Source organism: Cebus imitator, unplaced genomic scaffold (assembly GCF_001604975.1).
Source record: "Cebus imitator isolate Cc_AM_T3 unplaced genomic scaffold, Cebus_imitator-1.0 Scaffold539, whole genome shotgun sequence".
Lineage (NCBI taxonomy): Eukaryota > Metazoa > Chordata > Mammalia > Primates > Cebidae > Cebus > Cebus imitator.
The window spans coordinates 143,443-166,141 of record NW_016107854.1 but is presented as its reverse complement, the minus strand read 5'-3'; positions in this window follow the sequence as shown (position 1 = coordinate 166,141).

Sequence of the window (22,699 nt, the reverse complement as noted above, 5' to 3'; positions counted from 1 at the left end):
CAGATCTTGTCTGTGGATTTTAATTTTACAAATGGAACTATTTCCCGGTAAAGGCATTGATTTTTCAAATACCTTATCACTTCAGTTATATTGGTTTCTTACATGCTTTTTCACATTTTCTTTACATGTGTAGCTCAAAAAGTACCTAACAATTTTCTCTCTTGTGTCTTGTCTGGGAAAAAAATAGATACTTTAGAAGTCTAAACTCATTATTTTAGGCATCAAAATTGCCAAGGGCACTAAAAAATCACATCATACATTTATATATGGATAGCCTGACATCATGCAACATTTGTTAGGTTTAATATTTATTGAGCACCTATTATGTTCCAGGCAATATTCCAAGGGTCACAGGAGGAAGAATTATGCGGGTATATAATATATCAAGTATATATAAGACATGGCAAGAATTGAATTAGGTGTGCATCCTGTCCTCTAGGAGATTACAAGAAACCATGATTTTAACCAAAGGTAAAGGATCAAGATAAAAGGATTGTGAGATATATACAATTTAAAAATAAACAAAGATGGAGGATGTGAGACATTTGTGGTTCCAGACCTGGGAATAGGATGGGTTAGGGGGATTAGAGAAGCAATAAATCTTGAAAGAGGAAGATCGGAATGATATCTGTAGTACATTGAGAGAATTTTGCATGTTTATTTCAAATGTCCCTACCCTTCTGAAACATTAAGAGTTAAGCATATGTAGCACAGAAGATTTTATGTTTGGGAGCAACAGAAGAAAGAAGAAAAGTAGACATGGCACTGGGAGCCTGTCCCTTTATTTCTGACTGTGGCACTACTCTAGGTCTTGTCTATTCTGCTCAACGTTACATCACCACATCTTGAAGAGTGTATGAAATGCTGCAGAAGATCGAAAAATATTTGAGGAGTTAAAGAGCAATCCTTGTACATAAAAACCTTATGATTGAGTTGTCTTTTCTCAGGCTGCATGTGACTTAAAGGAAATATGTTGCTAACATTTCCTCATGTCTTGGGCAAACAGATAGGGGAATCGCAGGAACAAATGATATGTAGAGGACATATTTTTCTTTCAATTATTTGTTTTTGGCTAGTTCTTCGTCTACTTTTCATTGATTTATATACTATAAAAGTCAGCTCTTTGTCTACTTTTCATTGATTTATAAACTAGAGCACTAGAACAATCTTTTTATTTTCCTTAAAAATAATTGTGGATGAAATCCCCCTATGCCAAATGTTAATGTTTTATGTATCTCTTTTCCCATAAGAGATTGTGAGGAGGTGGGATTCAGTCAAATTTCATGACTCTATAGTTCTCTATAAGCCAGCCTGACTTTCTGAAACTTATGTATTGATCTTATATTTGAATTTCTACAAAACTGTGCTGAGCATTTCAGTATAATTTTGTTTCAATGGCTTAAACTAACAGTAAACGAATGAGACAAAAATGACAGAGGGTAAAGATTGGTCATTGCTAATAGAAAGTACTATTGTCTAGAACAAGAGCTATATAGCATATTCAATATTAATGCAAAGATTGAGTTCTTTTTTGTTCAAGATTTGTCTAGTGGAATTATGCTAAATCTATCAGCAGTCACACCACATTGTATTTGTATTGAGTGTTGTATTCCACAGTGCTGTTACATATACATTATCTTTATCTGATAATCTAACAAAAAATGGGTGAGAGAAAAAAGTAGATCCTAGTTTATAAATGAGGAAGGTGAGATTTAGGGAGAATAGAGCCCAACTTCTCAGACCTGGCATGGAGCAGAATTGGGACAGTAACCAGGTTTTGCCACCTGGATTAGTACATTTCCAAAACCATTACAGTAGCGCAGTCTTTTAAAATTAGCACACTATTTGTCAAGGTGGGAAAAATGTTGCTAGGGTCATGATGAGAAATAAATGAATCTTGCCTAATAGCTATGCTCATGCTCTGGTCTGGACTTTAAGTGGCTAAGAAGAAGAAATGGAGAAAGATGGCATCAAGCAGGTGAGTTCAAAATCAAAGTCTCCTTCATGCCTGTAGAGACAGTGAGAGTTACTGCTGCTGCCCCAGGAAAAAGCCAGACTATTATTCCATATTTGTGGAAAAACGCTACTGACATGAAGGGGTGCTGCTCGTTCCGTTCATAGTCCTCTAATTTCAACCTAATGATAAGAGAGAAGTGGCCACAGATGAAAATGAGATTACTTTTTACATAAAATTAGATTAAGGGGTCCTGCTTCTCTCTTTGAAGTATTTCTTTAAAAATGCAGTTTCCTATTGAGGATATTACAAATTATTGCTTTTAATGGATCTTGCAACATAAAGTGCACTGTGCTTGAACTCCAAACTTGTGTCATGCCTTGGTGAGTGTTTTATGAATTGTAAAATTGAAAAGTAAGTTAAGATACAGAAGTGGCTGCTGGCTCCTCCATCTGATAAATCTTATTTGGGATTAGTATGCAATATCCCTTTTAAGACCTATTTCATTTATTTTTTATGAAGTTTAACTGAATACCAATAAAAAAGAAGAAATTCTACCCATGTATCTTTGCTTCTTCCTTGTTAACTGTGCTACTTACCTGTTCACATTTTCTTTCTCTTTTCAAAGTGAACCAGGTTTTCTGCAAATGTTAGCATTTGATTTAACTGTGTTGTCTAGTTTACAGGCATTGCACGGGACTGATAACATGCTTGGAGATATATACATTTTAAAGTAGGTGTTAACCAGGGAGGATCAACATACGGAATGGCAGAGTAAAGACATTGATTTAACTCACTTCCCTTTAAAAAAAACATGAAAACAAAATATAAGCAAAACAACTAAAACCAGTCATTTCAGAACTCTAGCAATTAACCAAAGCCACAGAATAAACGGAAAATCATGTATTCATGAAAAACTACTGAACTCTCTTAAGACAGTAGGAGCTGCAATGTTTGAATTTAGGAACATTCTCATCTTCTCTTCCTCCTTTCCCAATTTTGTGGTGTACTATGCAAAAGCCAGAAGCACTGCAGACAATGAAAAGATCAGACCACTCTTGGAGATCCATTAAAAACATCATCCCCAGTGCAAAGTCAATATTTTGTCTGAACTTTCAGCTACCCGGGAAATTTCTATTCTCAAATAGCTGTTTGAATCATTCAGAGGGTGGCTCCGTGGGAGGTGGAGCAATCTGATGCCAGAATTGTTACAAACAACTTTGTAACAAAAAACACAACAGAAGAGAAAGGAAAATATGTTCATCATGCCCGGTTTTTTTTTTCAAAGTAGCTAACATAAAATGTCCCTGAGTGGGGCCAGATTTTGAACTTACTAGAGGACTTTAGAGAAGTGATTTATATGTATAAATATTAAAATGTATTCAAAGAATTGTAGAAAATGATGTATGTAGAATTAAAGGAAAATGTTAAAATAATACTGGTTATGGCAACTGCATAGGTAATATAAAAGACAGTATAAATGTAATTGTGTTTGTAATTCTTTCTTTCTCTAACCTGTTTTAAAAGACAACGGCATAACTATGAATATGAAAGTGTTGATGGGCATGCAATGTATACAGATATCATTTGTACTAAAGAAGGAGAGGGAATAGGGATAGTTTAGAATAATTTTTTTTTGTATATTACTGAAATTAGCATTAACAAAGTAGATTGTTTTAATTTAAGGTGCTAATTGTCATCTCTGGAACAAACACTACAAAAATAACTTATAGTAAAACAACAAAGGAATAAAAAAGGTAAGCTAGATAATAAATGTTTAACAAAAGAAGTCAGGAATCAAGGAATCAAGAAGTTAGAGAAAAGCAATCACAAGACATAAAGAAAATAAATAACAAAAGGGCAGACCTAAATCCTACCTCATCAGCAATTACATTAAATGTAAGTGGGTTAAAGATCTCACTCAAAAGAGAAATGTAGGCAGAATGAATGTGTTGACTACAAGATGCATTCTTAAGATTGAAATATACAAAGATATTGAAAGGAAAAACTGTTTAGGTTTACATGGAAATGGCAACCAAAAGAGAACTAACATGGATGTTCTAAAATCAGACAAAATAGACTTTGAGACAAAATTGTTACTAGAGGAAAAAAAGGACATTTTGTCATGATAAAAGGGTTAAGACATCAGGAAGATATAAGAATTATAAATATATATCACCTATCAATAGAGTCCCAGAACATATGAAGCAAATTCTGACAGAATTAAAAGGAGAGATAAACAATTTACAGATAGTAATTGGGATCTTAAATACATGATTTTTGGTAATAAATAGAATAATAAGGGAGAAAATTAATAAGAAAATAGAAGATTTGAACAACACTATACTATAAAACAATCAGACATGATAGGCATTTGTAGAATACTCCACTCAACAGAAGAATATACATTTTTCTCAAGCTCATATTAAACATTCTTCAGGATAGATTTTCTGTTAGGCCATATAATAAGCTTTAATAAACTAAAAAAATTTGAAATACAAGATATGTTCTTTAAACAAAATGGAATTAAATTAGAAATCAACAATAGCAGAAAATCTGAGGAATTCACTCATGTAGAAATTTAACAACACTTTTCTAAATAATTAATGTGGCAAAGGAGAATTCAAAGGAAATTAGAAAACACTTTGAAAAAAATGGAAATAAAACAGTATCTTAAAACACATAGGATCCTGCTAAAGCAGTGTTTAAAGAAAAGTTAATCACTGTAAGTGTCCATAATTTTTTTTTAGAAAAATCTTAATTCAACAACCTGAATTTCTACTTTAAGAATCTGAAGAAAGAAGAGCAAACTAAACCCAAAACAAGAAGAAAGAAGAAAAGAATAATAATTACCACAGAAATTAATAGACTAGAGAATAGAAAAAATAACAGAGCAAATCAATGAAACAAAAAGATTATTTTTGGGGAAGATCAACACAATTGTCAAATTTGACTGGACTGGCTAAGAAGAAAAGATAGAAGATTTAAATTACTAAAGTCAGGAGTGCAAGAGGGAACATAACTACTGACCTGACAGATAAAAAGTGAGTAATAAGGAAATATACAACAACTCCATGCCAAGAAATTGGGTAACTCAGACAGGATAGGCACATTTTTAGAAAGACAAAATCCACTGAAATGGACTCAACAGGACATATATAATCTAAATAATCCTATAAAAGCTGTGGTTGAATTAATAATAATGATAAATATGGCCAAAAAAAGAGCCAAGTCCATATGGCTTTATTGGTAAATACTATCAAATAATTAAAGAATAATTAATAACAACATTTCACAAACACTTCCTAAAAATATGAGAAGAAAGAGAATTTCCAATGTATCTGTGAGATTAGTATTATCTTGGTAACAAAATCAGTATAAAAACAACAATACATTCCAAAAATTATACATATATGTATACATATATGTTCTTCATGAATATAAGTGCAAAAGACCTCAATAAAATACTAGTAAACTGAGTTTAGCAATATATAAAAAGTATTATACATGATCATCAAGGGAGATTTACTACAGAAATACAAGGTTGGTTTAACAACCAAAAACCAATCAGGGTTACACACCATCGTTTCCCATAAGTTCTGAAACAAATCGTCACAAATTTCGTGGCTAAAACAACATAAATTTGTTATTTGACAGTTCTGGTGTCAGAAGTTCAAAATCAATCCCACTGAACTGAAGTCAAGGTTTCTGTAAGTTTCTTTTTTGACTAGAGGTGTTAGCACTAGGAAAAATATCCCAGTCACGTAGCGCCAAAGTATCTTACCAGTAGCAAATAAATACAATTTATAGGAACCTCAATTTTTGCCTCCTCAGAAGAAAGAATTTGATTGAGGGGCCCAAGGGGGCATAAGGCAGAGGGAGAGATCAAGGCAAATTTTACAGCAGGAGTGAAAGTTTATTAAAAAATATTAGAGCAGGAACCAAAGGACACAAACTACGCTTGGAAGAGGACCAAGCATGTGATTTGAGAGATGCAAGGGCACTCTGACCTTTAACCTGGGGTTTTACACCTTGGCATGATGTCAGGGCATTGCATCCCTTCTCCCCTGATTCTTCCCTTATGGTGGGCTGTCCAGGCACGCAGTGGCCTGTCAGCACCTGGGAGGGGCCACATACACAGTGTGTTTACTGCAGTTGTGCACATGCTCATGTGAGGCATTTTTTCTTTTTTTAACCAGTTCACTGTAGCTAGAGAAAGGTCATATATCAGTTACACTCTGCCATTTTGCCTCTTAGTGTGCGTGCTTAAGCCCACTTACCCAACTCATCTTATTCAGAAGCTGATCACCAGTTTCAGGCTTTTCTGCCTACTGAGTGACTGCACTTCCAAAGTGCTGGCTGCAACCAACTATTATTTTTACAGAGACAGCTTAAGAGCTTCCTGACCATCACCTGATGGTTGCCTGACATTCCTGGTGGTGGCGGAGGGCCCTCTTCTGCCCTGCCCATGTCTGACTAGCTACCCACTGTAACAGAGGCTCTAGGGGAAAATCCTTTTTCTTGTCTTTTCCAGTTTCTGGAGGCTGTGTTTATTTCTTAGCTCATGGCCTCATATCACGCTGCTTTTTCTTATTCTGTTTCCATTGTCACATCACCGTATACTACCTTGGACATTCTTGCCTTCCCATTATAAAGACTCTTGTGATTACACTGGACCTACCTAGAAAATTCAGGATAATCTTCCCATCTAAAAATCCTCAACTATAATTAAATCTGCAAAAAGACCTTTTACCATGTAAGGTAACATATTCACACGGTCTAGGAATTAGGACATAGGCATCTTTGGCTAGCCATTATTCTATCTGTTACATTATGCCCTCTGTCCTCCAAAGGTTTCCAGCCATCTGACTTGCAAAATATATTCTCCCCATCACAACATCCTCAAAGGTCTCAACCCATTGAATTTCTACTCAAAGTCCAAAATCTTATCTAAATATCTTCCACTCTAACATCCAGAACTTCAATGTCTAAATTTTCTAAATCAGTTATGGGCTATACTCTAGGTATCATCAACCTTGGGGCAAAATTTCTATGTGAACCTGGGAAAGTAGACAAATTATCTTTTCTTAAAATACAATAGTGGACAGACTTAAGATACCACTTATAGACATTTTAAAAGGGTTAAAGTGGAAGTAAAAAACTTGTCACTGTAACAGAAGTTCAAAAATTATTTTGAAATACAGAAGGGCAAATTCCCTTAGGTTTTAAGGTCTGGGAATAGCCCTGGGAATAATCCTCTGTGGCTCAAAATTTCAGTCTCTGAGTGGTCTTTTCTTCCCCTATGAAGGGCAGCACCTGTTGACAGCTGAGTAGTTTTATGTCCGTTTACTGACTGTAGAATTTTAGAGGTCTGATATCCTTCTTTTATTTCATCCTCACTCTGACTCTACTTCTAATCTCACAGGGTTTCTGCTGGAAGTAAAATTTTAAATACCAGTAGATCTTCCATGCATGGCACAAGGATTTGCTCAATTAGACAAAAAATTTTTCCACAGATTTCTCCTGGAGAGTTCCAGCTCTATTTCTGGCTTCTGCTGATATAGCTAGAGGGATCTATGAGTTAAGTGCCTAATCTCTGTGTGACTGAATACTTTGATATGTATATCCTTCCAATGCACTGATAAATTTGTCCAGGCATACCCATTCTCTCTAGATTGTGCATTTTTGACAGCCAATCTCTTAATTTTAGCATCTTTTGCAAAATGAATAGCCTAATAATTTCTTAAATTATCAAGTCCTAGTTCCATTTTGCTTACCAGGTCTTCCCTCAATTTCTTTCTTTCCTCTTACATTTTACTATAAGGGCAAGAAGAAACCACAGCACATCCTTAACAGCTTGCTTGGAAATCCCCTCAGCTACATATCGAAGTTAACAAGTTACAATTTTTACAAAAATCCTCTTACCTCCAGTTTCCATGTATATGCTTCTTGTATTTTTGTGAGCACGTAATAGCAGCAGGTTTAATGTCTGTATTTTTTTTTAACCAGTAGTTAATAACAATTTAAATATTCTCTAATATGATATATATTTTCTTTGTTGTACTCTTCACTTTCTTTTGAACTCTAATGGGCAGAATCATTGACATTCATATTTCTATGAATAGTCTGTTGAAGGAAATCTAGTTTTTAACTACCATGTTTCTCAAAATTCTTTTAGCTTCTCCCTATTACTCAATCTCAAAGCCACTTCCAGATTTTTAGGCATTTGTGACAACGTCACTAGGAAATTGGTATACCTAATGGTGGAATAAAGGATAAAAACCATATGATCATCTCCATATATACAGAAAAAGCATTTAAAAATAAAACCTCATGTGATTTTATAATAAACACCTGTAACATATTAGAAACGGAAGGAAACTTATTCAACCTGATAAAAGATATCTGTAAGAAAAATCTACTTCTGACATCAAACTTAATTGAATGCTTTTCCCCAAAATTAGGAATAAGACAAAGATCTCTGTTCTTACAACTTTTATTTAACATTACACTAGAGAATCTAGCCAGGGAAACTGGGAAAGGAATGGGAAGTAAAAGTATCCAGGGGGAAAAGACAAAGTAAAACTATCTTTATTTGCAGATGACATCGTCTTTCATCCTGAAAATCATTAAAAAATCACCTGAAAAACTTATTTTAACTAATAAGAGTGGAGGAATATGGCAGGATACAAAAATCTGTATACAAAATTCGATTGTATTTCTACATATTAGCAGTGAATAATCCAAAATAAGTAATTACAGTTAAATGGGAGAAACATTTTAAAAATGTGTCCAGAACAGTTAAGTATAAAGACAAAGTAGATACCTGAGGCCAGGGGTGGGGAAAAAGGATAGGTGGAGGTGGGGAGAAAATCGAAGAATTACTTCTAATAATTACGGGTTTTCTTTTTTTGTGTGATGAAAATGTTCTAACTGTATTCTGGTGATACTTACACAACTCTGTGAACATACTAAGAACGCTTGGGTTACGTACTTTAAATGGATAAATTATATGACAAATGAATTATATCTTAATATAGTTGTTTAAAACAAACAAAAATGAAATTAATGAAAACATTCTACTTGTAACAACAAAGAAAACAACATATTTAAAATTAAATTTAACAAATTACATTCATATAACTAAAAACATGTTGGAAAAAAATAAAGAAATTGACGTAAATAAAAATGCCTATTTTGGATTATGGATTGGAAGACTCAACATTGTTAAGATGGCAATAACAACAAAATTGATCTTCTGATACAACACAATTCCTACCAAAAACTTTAGCTAGTTTTTTTCTAGTGATTGATATGCTGATTCTAAAATTCATATGGAACTGTAAGTGTTCCAGAGTAACTAAAATCATCTTGAAGAGGAACAAAGTTAGAAGACTCACACTTTCAATTTCAAAACCTATTAAGAGCTGGCATAGTCAAGACACTCTGGTATTGGCATAAGGGTAGACATGTAGATCACTAGAATAGAATTGAGAGTCCAGAATAAACTTTTAAATATTTGGTCAAATGATTTTCAGTAAGTGTGCTGAAGATAATTCATGGGGCAAACTGGATATCCTCACACAAAAGAATGCCTTTGGATCCCCACAGCATATTATACATGTAAAGTAACTCAAAGTTGATCATACCCACAGAATAAAAGAAAACATTTTAAAGTAAGCCCAGAATTGTTGCAACTTAACAAAAAAAGGACAAATAATTTCAAAAGAATAATTTAAATAGCACTTTTTTTCTCAAAAGTTATGCAAATGGGGTCTCCATGTTTGGATCCTCTTCCTCCCTCCCTCCCTCCCTCTCTCTCTCTCTCTCTCTCTCTCTCTTTCTGTCTCTCTCTCATGTAAAGCTTTCTCTCTTCTTCTTTTTTCTCTTTCTCCACCTAAAATAAAATAACTTCTGCAAAAAATACGTATATATGCAAATAGATAATAAACATTTCAAAAGATACTGAATATCTTTAGTCACTAGGAAGATACAAATTTAAACCACAATGTGATATCACTTTACAGTTACTTGGATGACAAGAATATGGAAAAATTGGATCCCTCGTGCTTTGCTCGTGAGAATATAAAATAGTGCAGCCACTTTAGAAATCAACCTAACAGCTCATCAGATGGCTAAATACAGAGTTACTGTATGATCCAACAATACCACTCTTAGGTACAAATGCAAAAGAAATGAAGGGATATGTCCACACACAAACTTGTCTGAAGCAGAATTATTCATAATAATCAAAAAGGAGAAAAAGACTAAATATTCATCAACTGATGATTACATTAATAAAAGTGGTGTAACCAACCATAAAATGGAATATTATTCAGTGAAGAAAAAGAATAAGATAGAATAGCATGTTGTAACATTAAAATGTGAAGGGGAACTTATAACTAATTTTAGGAAAAAGAGTATAGATTAATACATTTGTGATACTGGAAATGATTGTATCCATTGCACGAGTATATTTGAAGTTCAATTGGATTTAGTTGCAGAGGGTTATCTATTTAGATACAAACCACTGATCACTGAATACAGCTACTTTAATTTACATTTGATAAATCTTTAAACATACAATTAGTGTGTAGATTATTTTGGAAAATATTTAGACATTTTAAGCACACACACACACACACAAAGTCACATATTAAAGATAGAGCTAAAGACTGTCTCCTTTATATATATTGCCCCCATTCTGCATGATGTATATGATGCAATATTATGCAGAAGTACACATACTGCTAAATTATTGTTCTGATGTCATATTGCGTATATCCTTTTGCAAGTTTTGCTAAATTCAGAGACACTGCTTCTATATCTCTTTTTTATAGAGTATATTTTTAAATAATAATTTTAATAAGATTGAAAAAGCATAGGAGTTGGAATTTTTCTGTTTATCTTTAATGTGAAACATGAGGCATTCATTTAAATCTGAAAGCTACAGTTAGTTTATTCAGTCATTTGGGTATACTGGACAGGCTTATGATTCATTTGTCAGCACTGGGTTTATTTTTGCCTGGTGCTTTATTCATATATTCTACTGACTAATTCAATAGGAAAAAACCTAAGAATGGTTTTCTGCTCTGTAATAGAGTTCCATCAAAAGATCAAGCTTCTTGAAGCTGTTCAGGTTTCAGGAAGTCTATGACCCCTTGAAAATTGTATATAACCTTTTAAATATTTTGTATGTTTGTGTGTGTGAGTGTGTAATTTTTATCAAAATCAGTATTTATATTTTTTACAAGTTCTGAAAGCAACCTCAGATTCACAAAAGCTTAAAAACCATTAACCTAGTGTCTACCTTTAACATTTAGTTTAAATAAATATCTGAATTATGTTTAGCTGGGGAATTATGTATTTGTTTACTCTCAGCCAACATGATATTTGTTTAATTACTATAGATTTGTTTAGAAATAAATCTTGGTATCTGGTAGTGCAAATTCCCTCATCTAGTTTTTCTTCATGAAAATTGCCCTATCCTAATGCTTTGGTTTTTCATGTAAATTTTAAAATGAGTTTGCCTATACAGAATATTTTTTGGTTCCATATAAAATTTAAAGTTGTTTTTTTTCTAATTCTGTGAAGAAAGTCAGTGGTAGCTTGATGGGGATAGCTCTGAATCTATAAATGACTTTGGGCAGTATGGTCATTTTTACAATATTGATTCTTCCTATTCATGAGCATGGAAAGTTTTTCCATTTGTTTGTATCCTTTCTTATTTTCTTGAGCAGTGATTTGTAGTCTCCCTTGAAGAGATCCTTCACATCCCTTACAAGTTGTGTTATTATCTTTGTAGCAATTGTGAATGAGAGTTCACTCATAATTTGGCTTTCTGTCTATTATTAGTATATAGAAATGCTTGTGAGTTTTACACATTGATTTTGTTTCTTGAGTCTTTGCTGAAGCTTCTTATCAACTTAAGAAGATTTTGGGCTGAGACGATGGGTTTTTCCAATCATGTCATCTGAAAACAGGGACAATTTGATTTCCTCTCTTCCTACTGGAATACCCTTTACAGTATTTCTTTCTCTTGCCCAGTTGACCGGGCCAGAACTTCTAGTACTATGTTGAATAGGAATGGTGAGAGAGGCCATCCTTGTCTTGTGCCAGTTTTCAAAGGGAATGCTTCCAGCTTTTGCACATTCAGTATGATATTGGCTGTGGGTTTGTCATAAATAGCTCTTATTATTTTGAGATACATTCCATCAATACCTAGTTTATTGAGAGTTTTTAATATGAAGGGTGTTAAATTTTATCAAAGGCCTTTTCTGAATCTATTGACAAAAATTAACTCAAGATTGATTAAAGACTTAAATGTAAGACCTAAAACCATAAAAACCCTAGAAGAAAACCTAGCCAATACTATTTAGAATATAGGCATGGGAAAAGACTTTATGATTACAACACCAAAAGCAATGGCAACAAAAGCCAAAATAGACAAATGGGACCTAATTAAAGTAAAGAGCTTCTGCACAGTAAAAGAAACTATCATAAGAGTGTACAGGCAACCTACAGAATGGGAGACAACTTTTGCAATCTATCCATCTGACAAAGGGCTAATATCCAGAATCTAAAAGGAACTTAAACAAATTTACAAGAATAAAACAAACAATCCCATCAAAAAGTGGGTGAAGGATACGAACAGACACTTCTCAAAAGAACACATTTATGTGGCCAACAAACATGTAAAAACCTCACTGGTCATTAGAGAAATGCAAATCAAAACCACAATGAAATACCATCTCATGACAGTTAGAATTGTGATCATTAATAAGTTAGGAAACAACAGATGCTGGAGAGGATGTTGAGAAATAGGAACACTTTTACACTGTTGGTGAGAATGTAAACTAGTTCACCATTGTGGAAGACAGTGTGGCAATTCCTGAAGGATATAGAACCAGAAATACCATTTGACCCAGCAATCCCATTACTGGTTATATACACAAAGCATTATAAATCATTCAACTATAAAGACACATGGTTTATTGCAGCACTATTCACAATAGCAAAGACTTGGAACCAATCCAAATACCCATCAATGATAGACTGGATAAAGAAAATGTGGCACATATACACCATGGAATACAGCCAATATGCAGCCATAAAAAAGGATGAGTTCATGTCCTTTGCAGGGACATGGAAACCATCATTCTCAGCAAACTGACACAAGAACAGAAAACTAAACACTGCATATTCTCACTCATAATGGGAGTTGAACAATGAGAACACATGGACACAGGGAGGGGAACATCACACACTTGAGCCTGTCAGGGGGTGGGAAGATAGGGGAGGGATGGCACTAGGAGAAATACCTAATGTAGATGACGGGTTGATGGGTGCAGCAAACCACCATGGTACTTGTATACCTATGTTACAAACCTGCACATTCTGTACATGTATCCCAGAACTTAAAGTATAACAACAACAACAAAAAAATGACTTTGCCAATTTACATACATAAGCTTGCTGAAGTTTTGAATGGAATTGCATTAAATTTATATATCAATTGGCTAAATTCAATAGCTCTACGATATTGAGTTTTCCAATCCATGTAACTTGGCATAACCTGCCATCTTGATAGATTTTCTTTAATTTTATTCAAAAGTGCTCTGTTCTTTTTGTTGTTGTTGTTGATACAGGGGTCTTATCTATCTCATACTTATTTGTCAGAATAATTTTTTGGTGGCTTAATTTTTTTAAATTTATGTTCTGCTTTTTTGTTTGCATTCAGAGATAAAATTGAGATGTATGTGTAATATTTAAACATTTATTTTATCTTGATCTAGCTCCTACTACCAAAAGTTAAATTTTTAGTTCAATAATAATATCATTGGCATAGACAATGTGTATATGTGTATGTGTGTGTGTGTGTGTGTGTGTGTGTATGTGAGAGAGAGAGAGAGAGAGAATGTGTATGTGTATGTGCGTTTGACTAAAAATGAGACTATATTTTCAATGACTTACTTTTATTTTCAAATAAAAATTTATCATTTGTTTGGTGATTCACATTGTAAAAAATCAACAATCTTAGGTTCCCTAAATAGAATGAAGCAATTCCCTTTGTTGACCCACATGCTTAATGAATCATTTACTGAAGTGCTTTTGGACAATTCAGAATTTTCTCTAATAAATATTGTTTAAAACAATATTAAACAGGTGAGGAAATAGAGATCTAGGTTTTTTCACATTTATATCATCCAGTTTGTATGTTGCTGTGTACCAATTAAAAGGACGTAGGCTTTGTTCACACTTTTCTTACTTGATTAAATTGAACACTAATCTTTATTTGTATTGGTTTGAATGCTCACACCTGTAATCTCAGTGCTTTGGGAGGCCAAGGCAGGTGGATCACTTGAGGTCAGGAGTTCCAGACCAGCCTGGCCAACATGGTGAAAATCCATCTCTACTACAAATACAAAAATTAGCTGGGCGTGGTGGCACGTGCCTGTAGTTCTAGCTACTCAGGAGGCTGAGTCACAAGAATCAGTTGAGCCTCAGAGGTGGAGGTTGCAGTCAGCTGAGATCATGCCAGTGCACTCCAGCCTTGGGAACACAGTGAGACTCTGTCTCAACAAACAAACAAACAAACAAGGACAACAACAACAAAATGTTGATCTCATCCAGAAACAGCCTACAGACATACTCAGAACAATGACCAACTATTTCAGCACCTTGTGGCCTAGTCAAGACACATAAAATTAGCCATCACTAGGACCATGTGCATTTTATTTCTAGTGAGGTTTGTTTTCATGTGCAAATTACTGGTCCTTGATCTCCTAAACCTAGTGATAGCTAATTACCTAAAACATTTACTGGGGAGGAATGAGGAAGAAAGTCTTCAAATGGCAAAGAATGTTTATTTGTGCTAGCATCCACTCTTGTCGTTCTAGAATAATGACTTTTGCCAACAGAAAGCCAATAATCTCTTTCTTCAGCTGCATCCAAACACGTGTAACCTACTTTATATCATCAGTATACTTTGGAAAGCACATTTTGTACAGTGAGATATAACTTTTCAAAGCCTCTTGACTTCATCTGTATCCTTGAGTCATAGATAATCTTGGGGATAAAATCTTCCTTCCACAGTATTTGTGAACAATATAGCAATCTCTAGACTACCCTAATTCATGATGTTCTGACAGGCAGAATTTTTTTCACCTACTTTAGCCATGATTGATATTCTGATAATCACTGCTACCAGCCCTTTGACTCTAAAGTAAATTCCAGCAAAGCTTTTTCATCAAAATAGAATATAAATATTACTTATAACTTATTAAAGTTTTTATATTCCTATACCAACAACATTAATAATAAATGGCTTAACATATTACCCTTCTCAGAGGATGTTTGCATTTTATGTGTCTTAGCTCAGGCTATGATTACAAAACACTGGGAGCTTAAACAACAAAAATGTATTTCTCCCTTCTGGAAGCTGGAAAGTCCAAGATTAAGGTACCAGTGGATTTGGTGTCTTTTGAAAGCCCTCCTTCTGGTTTGCAGATAGTATACAGCCTTCTTGCTATATCCTCACATAGTAGAGAGAGAAATAGAGAGGGCTGTGGTCCCTTCCTCTTCTTACAAGGGCATTAATGCCATCATGGAGGATCTACTCTCATGATCTCATCAAAACCTATCTTCCCAGAGCCCTGCCTCTCAATATCAACACACTGGGAATTAGTGTGTTGATATTGAGTTTTGGTAGGTTACATATGAATTTTGGTAGGTTACAAACATCCAGTCCATAGCAATGTGAGTCTTCAAAATCTAGTCCATTATTTCCCAAAGTATTTCTTAGAAGTATAAAGCAATATTTGTAAAATTAGGTTTCCTAGTCAAAACTTTTAGAAAACACTGCAGAGTATATGTCCTCTTGGAAATTCAAAAATCATATGCATTTATTTAGAGCCCTAAGAAAACTTGTAATTAACGGGTTAATACAATGTCTATTATCTTGATTGTGGTGATGGTATTATCAGTATATTCATATCTAACTCACTAAATTGTATCAATTAAATATGTTTAGTTTTTTTGTATATCAATTATAACTCAATAAAGCTGTGTTTTTAAATTTAAAAAGTTAATCCAGCTTTTCTCAGACTTTTTGAACTCATAACTTTTAAATCTATTTTTAAAAGTATCAGTTCCATATAAGGGCAATCACAACTAATATTAATTAAGATTTTACTTATATTAATTGGACTTATATTAATTAAATTTTTACTAATATTAAGCTTTTCACATGCTAGACACTATATGAAGTGTTTTATATGTTTTCTGAGCTTATTATTATAATTATCTGAGATACTGTTAATATCATCATTTTTTTGAGGAGGAAACTGATGCTCAGAGAGTTTCAGTCACTCTCCCAAGGCCAAACAGAGTAAGAAGTAGAAGAGCAGGGTTTGAGCCTCAATTAGTTTTCCTTTGCTGTTCTAGTGATTTTCACCAATTTAGTGGTTTGGTGAAACCGTTTTTTATGTTATATTTTTGTAGGTCAGAAGTCTGACACATCTCACAAGGCTAAGATTCAGTTGTTAGCAATGCTGCATTCTGGAGGATCTAGGGGAGGTTCTGAATACTGCTCACTGGGGTACTGGTAGAATTTAAATCCATGCATTTGTAGGACTGAAGTCTCCAGCTCCTTACTGGCTCTCCGTTGGGTCTCCTTTAATTCTCAGAGGTCTTTCTCAGGTCCTTGGTCCCTACACAACCAGCACCAATTCCCATGAAGCCATCTCTCTTACCTAGGTTTATGCCTCTTTATTCTATTTTTAAGGATTCACATGATTAAAGTGGGCTTACCCAGAGAATTCAGGATAACCTTTAATCACAAAGCAATGTCTTGTTTACTGTATAATAGCATATAATCATTATAAGTTTCCTAAGTTGTTTTATTCCACTGTTACTCTGCAAAATCAATTATTTTATAATATTTGGGCATTTATTTATTTAGCTGGTTGCCACTAAATTTATGGAAGGCATTTAGGGATTTATGAGTGACTTTGTAATTAGAGCCTTCTACTACTGAAAACAACTTAGTCACAGCCACAAGTGAACATTCCATGTGAAATAAATGAGATTTCTCTTTCGATGATTCCAACTTGGTTATAAATATTACACATATTTGGTGAGTAATATATAAATACTTCATTTGGTACTTGCACCTTGCTTCTAATTCCCTTTAAAATGATTTTACCCCCAGTGGGATTTTCAGAGTTTATCGTAATTATTGCTAGTCCCTTTGATGATCTTGCATTCCAAAAACTTGGAGATTGGCATTCAAAAATAGTAGAATAGCTCATTCACTTATAGCAGCAGAATTTCCTGCAAAACACTAGATGTTTAGCATATAGTATTTACATTCTGTCATTTGTAATGGGTTTCCTAGGTAGATTTGTGTGCTCTGTTTATTATGCTGCTTCGTTTCTCCTCTCTATCATCAGGCTTAAGAAGGTTTTTCACAGGATTACGTTGGACTTTTTTGTAGAGAGAGTAGTAAGGCATGGTACTATTTAAATGTGATCCTATCAGAGTTTAAATAATAAATCTCAAAGTTTTTCTGTGTCAGGTTTTCCTTTCTGTTATTCTGTTTGTTTTAGTTCTCACAGTGACAAATAAAATCAGTTCACACTGAAGCACTTGGCACTTAGTTTTAGATGGCAGTTATGGATACGGCAAGCTGGGTCAATCTAAGATGCGTATTAGAAAGGTGAGCATCATTATACAGCGCTCCTGATATGGTAGGATTGAGTTGGTTTTAAAATATCAATATCGGTGCAGCGATGGAGGTCAGCCCTTTTATTTTTTTTCTTTTGCAATGTATTATTTTTCTTCACAACACTAATTGTAATTTTAATTATGTAATTAGTTGTTCTTTATATTTTATTTGATGGTTTCTGGAATAGAACTTAACTCTATGAGAGCAATGACAATAATATACCCAATAGATTTCTTGTCAAAAAGTACTGTTGGATAAAATCTGTTGAAGGATTTAATGAACAAATAAGAAATAAGGGGCCATGAGGAGAGTCCAGGTTAACCCAGACAAAAAAAAAAAGTCCCTAAAAAGGTTATAACAGAAGTTTATTCTATAAAGATCTCTAAGGCCAAGCTTTAAAGGTACATTCTTTGAAATTCTCTAAGAAATAATACCATGTAGACTATTTCAGAACAAACATGGTAAGAAATGCAGCAATTAGTCCGGGTGTGATGACTTATGCCTATAATCTCAGCACTTTGGGGGGCTGAGGCGGGTGGATCACTTGAGGTCAGGAGTTTGAGACCAGCCTGGCCAACATAGTGAATGCCTGTTTGTACTAAAAATACAAAAATTAGACAGTTGTTCTCACTTGAACACAGGAGGCAGAGGTTATAGTGAGCAGAGATCGTGCCACTGCACTTCAGCCTGAGTGACAGACTGAGATGAAATGCACCAGTTAATAGAACCCTGTGGTTAGTAGCATAGATTGTGACTCAAAAGGACCAGAGTTGATGTGTTGTATCTACCATTATCAATTTTGCCATAACAATAGGCAAAATACTTAGTGTCTATAAAACTAATTTTAGTCATCTATAAAATAAAGATAATAATGAAGCCTGCTACATAAAATTGTTGTGAGAACTGAGTATAAAATGTTATACATTGAACATGAGGATAGGAAGAGAACAGCTAGCAACCATTTACAATATTTACAATTTGTCCCAGTATGGATCAGATAACAAACATTTATCATATATAAGCTATTAGTATCATTTTAAGTGAATAAACTATAATACTAAAATCTAACAAGGTGTGTGTCTCATCAGTGTGCAAGTATCTTTAAGAAATGGCCAACCGATCTATTAGTACCATGGACTACACAAGAATGCACAATGGATTAATAGTCAATCTATTAGCTCATTATTATACTCCATAAGAAAAACATCTTGATAATAGAATACTTAATGTGTATTTAAAAAGAAACTACTACAGCTATTTTTTTTTAAAGTTTTCAAAAATTAAAAACATTGGGAATCTTCTCTGTCATTTAATGAGTAAATTAAGTCTATAGTCTTCATTCATCCATTTATTCATTTATGTGACAAATATTTATTTAGAACCAATTATGGTAGGCATATTGGGTATTGTGAAATGTCGAATAATGGTGCCTAAAAATATCCAGATTCTGATCCCTGGAATTTGTAAATCTATTACCTGAAATTACAAAGAAGAATTAAGGTTGCAGATGGAATTAAGGTTACTAGTCAACTGACCTTAAAATAGAGGAGATTATCCTGAAATATTTGAGTGGTCCGATCTAATCATAAGGGTCCTTAAAGGTAGATGAAAAAGGGAAAAAATAGAGGTTAGAGTGAGAAGAATTCAACCCATATCACTGGCTTTCAAGATTTAGGAATGGGGCCAAATGCAAAGGAACATCTAAGGCCTCTAGCAGCTGGAAATGGTAAGGAAACCAATTCTCCCAAAAGCCTGCAGAAAGCAGCACAGCCCTGCAGATACTTTGATTTTAGCCCAGTGACACCTGCATCAGACACCAGGCAGAATTTAAAATAATACATCTATATTGTTTTGTGCACTGTGTGTCACAATCTGTTACAGCATCAGTAGAAAACTAAAACAGGTATAACAATAGATTTTAAAAAGTGTGAATCCTGCTTTAATAGAGTTGAGGGTCTGGTAGGAGAGTAACTTACTGAATAATAATGGATACTCATATAAAGCAGTTATTGTGTGAAGTACTATGAAGGAGTATAAGCTTTGAGATGTTTGTTTATATATGAAAAGAGTCGTGCTATGTTCTAAAGTCAGTATAAAAGGCTTAAATCACTATTGTCATGATTACCTCTGAATAGCTCTTAAATTGCACTTGAGGTTTGCTCTACATGGTTTTGGCTAACTCTTAGATGCACTAAAGCATGATAATTACTGGGACAGATTAACAGAGCAAAATCAAAGCCTATATGCAGAGTTATCAAGGGTGTCCTCGTTTTAGAAAACAATGATGTGTCTCACAGTGATGGGGGTAGGAGATGTGCAGAATAGTAAAGTATTTCTGCTTTCCTTTAAGGTTTACTCTGTCTTATTTTGACATTAGGTTTTCAAAATTTCTTGAGTACTGAAATGCTAGAAATGTCACATTGTGTTCGCAAATAAATTCCCCACTATTTTTAATTCTTTTTTTTTCCCCTTGAGACGGCCTCTTGTTCTGTCGCCAGTCTGGAGTGCAGTGGCACAATTTCCTTTCACTGCATCCTCAGCCTCTCAGGTGCAAGGGATTCCCCTGCCTCAGCCTCCAAGTAGCCGGGACTACAAGCATGCAACACCACGCCCGGCTAATTTCATGTATTTTTTAGTAGAGACGGGGTTTTCATGTTGGCCAGGATGGTCTCAATCTCCTGACCTCGTGTTCTGCCTGCCTCATGATCCTTCCAAATTGTGGGGATTATGGGCATGAACTATGGCACCCGGCCCACTAATTTTAATTCTTTTAAGCTTGTTCCAGATATTCTGATCCCCATAATATACACATAAAAATACACTGTAATCGTTAGATGTTTGAGAATAAAAAAGTTCATTACCAGATATTATATACTTAGAAATGCCAAGAAAATCAACTGAAACCCCTAAACTTACCAAAAGATTTGTCAGTAATGTTGTTACCTATAAGATGAAGCAAATACCTTTCTCTTAGAAGTTACAATACAAAAGAACTATATATGAGAAAACAAACAAATCATAAAGTACCCAGAAAGACCCTAACTAGGGATTGCATAGAAGCTTTACAAAGATAAAAGATTTTTTTAAAGGCATGGGGAAAGTTCTTTGGATTAATTAATAACATTTTAAATTAAAGAGTTATGTCAGCAGCATCATTGGGCCAATGGGAGGACTAATGAGTAGCTATAGCTTATCTAAGAACCTAGTATGGTTTCAGAAGCCTTCCAAGCTAATGAGAGATGAAAGCATATGCATTGAAATAAAAGCACTGGATGCTCATTGCATATATATAGTTAACCAAAATATATGTCAGATATGTCAAAGTATAAAACATTTTAAATTAAATATATATAATTATGCATATACATAAAATACATGTATATGCATATATATAGTTAACCAAAATATATGTCATATGTCAAAGTTTAAAACATTTTTAATTAAAATCTTATTGCTATACAGGATATAAATATTTAGATGACTATTTAATTGAAAATGGGGGAACAGATAAGAAAAAATGGAAGATCAATAGATTTGACATTACAAAAATATAAAATGTCCAAATGTCAAACATCTTGTAAATATTTAGAGATCTACTATAAACTGAGAGATTTATTGTAAACAGATTAATATTTGAAGCAGACATTGCTGATATAAAGTTAATTGCCTTATAAAGAACTTTAAAAAAAGCAATGAGAAAATGTTTTAATTAAAAAAAATTATGAATGTGTTTCACCTCTCTCTACAAGTCAGATATTGTCCTTGTAGATTAAAGAAACAAGAATACATATTTTTTTTACTTATTGCCTTAGAAATGGTCATGTATTAAATATGAATATTGAAAACTATTAATTTTATAATGAGATGCTGCTGCTTCTGGGAATATTGATATATATACATTTCCTGAAAAGCAATTAGCAATGTATATTAAGTACCTAAATATTTATATGTTTTATTTTAATAATCTCCCTTTAGGACTCTACCTTAATGAAATAATTACAGGTCCTGACAGGAAAAATTTCTGACTTAAGCTTTTAACCACAAAATGTTTCACTTCAGTTTTTTTGCATCATAAAACAAATTTTTATTCAGTATTTAGCACTTCAAGACACTTAACATATATTTTTAAATTAAAATATTAATGACTTCTTTTTAAATAGCAAAAATGGAAATAGGCCTAAATATCAGAAGAGAAAAACATACACACAATTACACAAAGCTATGTAAAATGTTATATACAGTTATAAAGTTTTAAACAATAAGGTAAACATGGTAATCAGATTTCAAGGTGGCTTCAGTGATCCCAGCCCTCCTGTATTCATACATTCATGTAGTGTAATGTCCTCCTTTGAGTGTGGATTGCCCTTAGTGCCTTGTTTCTACTGGATCACATAAGATGGAAATGATGGTATGTAGCTTGAAGACTGGGTGACAAAAGGCAGCATAACCCCCTTACCCCTTAGCCATTTCCAGTCACCCACTCTGAAAGAAGCCATCTTGAAAGCAGCTCTGTGGATAAGCCCATGGGCAAGAAACTGAAATTTCCAGTCAACAGACAGGTAAATAAGCTTGGAATATGATCCTCCAGCCTCAGCTAAGTGTTCAGAACCAGCAGCCCACTGGACAACTTGACTACAACTTCCTGAGAGACCCTGAGTTAGAACCACCCGCCTGATGCCTCCTAATGGCTGATGCTCACAAGCTGTGTGACCTAATAAATGCTTGTTGTTTTTAAGTCCTGGAGTAATTTGTTACGCACAAGTAGGTAGCTAATAGAGGAAGGTCCGAGAAGAAATATTGTACAGTCGTTAAACTGGTACTCACAAAGACTATTCAGTGGCACAACAGCATTCATAGGAGATAATGTCAAGAAGAAGAAAAAGTCAAATAAAACACCATGTAAAATTTAAAGAACAGTATGATCCCAAGATAGAGTAATCTTTATGTTTTAGGAAGCATAAAGCATCCATAAAGCACACAAAAGAGACCGAGAAAAGGTTCCCATGTGACTAGAGTGA